This window comes from Symphalangus syndactylus, chromosome 17, assembly GCF_028878055.3.
Source record: "Symphalangus syndactylus isolate Jambi chromosome 17, NHGRI_mSymSyn1-v2.1_pri, whole genome shotgun sequence".
NCBI classification, from domain to species: domain Eukaryota; kingdom Metazoa; phylum Chordata; class Mammalia; order Primates; family Hylobatidae; genus Symphalangus; species Symphalangus syndactylus.
The window spans coordinates 89,100,622-89,104,136 of record NC_072439.2 but is presented as its reverse complement, the minus strand read 5'-3'; the positions used below and the strand labels follow the sequence as shown (position 1 = coordinate 89,104,136).

Sequence of the window (3,515 nt, the reverse complement as noted above, 5' to 3'; positions counted from 1 at the left end):
CATCCCCCTAAGAATTACAACAAGATAAAGTTATCTACTCTTACAACTCCTATTCAACATAGTACTAGAAGTCCTAGCCAGAGCAATTAGACAAAAGAAAAATATAAAAGGCACCAAAATATGAAAAGAGGAAGACAAATCTTCTCTGTTTGCTGATGACAAGATCCTATACCTAAAAAGCCCTAATTTTCTCCAAAAGAATCCTAGACCTGATAAATGAATTCAGTAGTTTTAAGATACAAAATCAACCTACAAAATAAGTAGCATTTCTATACACCAATAACATTTAAACTAAGAAACAAATTAAGATATCAATCCCATTTACAATAGACACACACACACACACACACACACACACACACACACACACACACACACAATACCTAGGAATACATTTAACCAAGGAGGTAAAAGATCTCTTCAAGGAGAACTACAAAACACTGCTGAAAGAAATCAGAAACAACATAAACAAATGGAAAAACATTCCATGCTTATGGAGTGGAAGAGTCAATGTCATTAAAATGCCATACTTGCCAAAGTAAATTACAGATTTAAAGCAATTTCTGTCAAATTGCCAATGTCGTTTTTCACAGAACTAGAAAAAACTGGTCTAAAATTTGTATGGAATCAAAAAGAGCCCAAATAGCCAAAGCAATCCTAAGCAAAAAGAATAAAGCCAGAAGCATAACATTACCAGACTTCAAACTATTTTAGAAGGCTAGAGTAATCCAAACAACATAGTACTGGTACAAAAATAGACACATAGACCAATAGAACAGAATAGAGAACTCAGAAATAAAGCCATACACCTACAATCAACTGATCTGCAATAAAGTTGGCAAAAATAAACAATGGAGAAAGAACATCTGTCTTAGGCTGTTCTTGCATTGTCATAAACAAATACCTGAGTCAGGGTAATTTATAAGGAAACAAGGTTTAATTGGCTCATAGCTCTGCAAGCTGTACAGGAAGCATGGTGTCAGCATCTGCTCAGCTTCTAGAGTGGTCTCAAGAAGCTTACAATCATGGTGGAAGGTGAAGGGGGAGCAGGCATCTCATATGGTAGGAGTAGGAGCAAGAGAGAAGGGAAGAGGTACCACACACTTTAAACAATCAGATTGTTTGAGAACTCACTATAGTAAGGACAGCAGCAAGCCATGAGGGATCCGCCCCCATGACCCAAACACCTCTCACCAGGCCCCAATTCCAATACTGGGGATTACGTTTCTTTCTTTTGTTTGTTTTGAGATGGAGTCTTGCTCTTTCACCCATGCTGGAGTGCAATGGCAGGATCTTGACTCACTGCAACCCCCACCTCCCAGGTTCAAGCAATTCTTCTGCCTCAGCCTCATGAGTAGCTGGGACTACAGGCACACACCACCCCACCTGGCTAATTTTTTTGTATTTTTAGTAGAGGCAGAGTTTCAGTATGTTTGCCAAGCCTCAAACTCCTGACCTCAGATGATCCACCTGCCTTGGCCTCCCGAAGTGCTGAGATTACAGGCATGAGCCACCATGCCTGGCTAGGATTACATTTCAACATGAGATTTTGGCAAAGACAAATATCAAGCTATATCAACACCCTATTCAATAAATGGTTCTTGGAAAATTGGCTAGCCATATTTGGAAGAATAAAACTGTACCCCTACTTCTCACCATATACAAAAATTAACTCAAGATGGATTAAAGACTTAAATGTAAGACCTCAACCTATAAAAATGGTAGAAGAAAATCTAGGAAATACTCTTCTGGACATTGGCCTACCCAGAGAATTTATGGCTAAGACATTAAAAGCAAATGCAACAAAAACAAAAATAGACAAATGGTATTTAATTAAACTAAAGAGCTTCTGCCCAGCAAAAGAAACAACCAACAGAATAAACAGGCAACCTACAACATGGGAAAAAATATTTGCAAACTATGCATCCGACAAAGGTCTAATATCCACAATCTATAAGAAATTTTAGTAAGTCAACAAGAAATAAACATTAAAAGTGGGCAAAGGACATGAACAGACACTTCTTAAAAAAACATACAAGTAGCCAACAAATCTATGGAAAAAACGTTAAGATCACTAATCATCAGAGAAATGCAAATTAAAACCACAAGGAGATACCATCTCACACCAGTTAGAATGGCTATTATTAAAAAGTCACAAAATAATAGATGTTAGTAAGGATGCAGAGAAAAAGGAACACTTATACACCGTTGGTGGGAATGTAAATTAGTTCAACACCTATGGAAAACAATATGAAGATTTCTCAAAGAACTAAAAGTAGATCAATCTACTATACAACCCAGCAATTCCCATTATTGGGTATCTACCTAAAGGAAAATAAATTATTCTTTCTAAAAGTACGTGCAGATCCTTTTGTAGTTCATGAACATGATGATTGGGTGTTCATGCACATGTGTGAGATGTGCCACCCTCTGAATCTTGTTATGACATCAGCACGTTATCCATTTGACCTGAAAAGGAAAAAAAAAAAAGGCACTTGAACTCATATATTTATCACAGCACTATTCACAATAACAAAGGCATGGAATCAACTTATGTATCCATCAGTGGTATATTGGATAAAGCAAATGTGATACATGTACACCATAGAATACTACATAGCCATAAAAATGAATAAAATCACATCCTTTGCAGCAACATGAATGGAGCTGGAGACAATAAGTGAATTAATGCAGAAACAGAAAATCAAATACTGCATATTCTTACTTACAAGTGAGAACTAAAGAACAGGTTCTCATGAAAATAAAGATAGAAGCAATAGAAACTGGAGACTCCAAAAGGGGAGAGGGAGTGAGGGAGCAAGAGTTGGAAAAACTACTTACTGGATACTATGTTCACTATCTCAGTGATAGGTTCACTAGAAGCCCAAACCCCAGCATTATGCAATATGCCCATGTAATGAATCTGCACATTACCCCCAGAATCTATGATATAGATAATCTATTATATATATAAAATAGATACATATATAATCTATTATGTCTATATTCTATATAGATATTATAGTTATATATCTATTATATATTTTTTTATATAATAGATGTTTATATTCTGTATATATTTAAAAATTTATGAACACTCAGATTTTGGCTTACCATATGGCTTCTCTTGATAAATGTTTCATGTGTACTTGAAGAAAAACTGTATGCTGCCGTTGCTGGGTAAAGTCTTCTATAAATGTCCATTCGGCACGTCGATTGAGAGTGTTGCTCGAGACTATCTCCTTATTAGATTTTGCCTTCTTGTTCTATTCATTCCTGAGAGAGGAGTTTTGAAATTTCCAACTGTAATTGTGGATTTTTTTCCTTCCTTCAGTTCTCTCAGTTATTGTTTCGTGTATTTTGAAGTTGTGTATTTAGGTGCATACACACTTAGGATCATGTTTTAAGTGTTCTTGATGAATTGGTACTTATTAATCATTGTGAAATTTCCCTCCTTATCTCTGGTGATACTCAATGCTCTGTATGTACTTTGTTTTATATTAACAGAACCTCTC

General features: G+C 35.8%; 1 non-coding gene across 1 annotated transcript; it reads left to right on the top strand.

The window, feature by feature from the left end:
• Nucleotides 1-2,365: 2,365 nt before the first annotated feature.
• On the top strand, nucleotides 2,366-2,470 carry LOC134733389 (small nucleolar RNA U13). The gene has a single exon (XR_010116834.1). It is a non-coding gene; the product is annotated as a small nucleolar RNA U13 (small nucleolar RNA).
• Nucleotides 2,471-3,515: the final 1,045 nt, after the last annotated feature.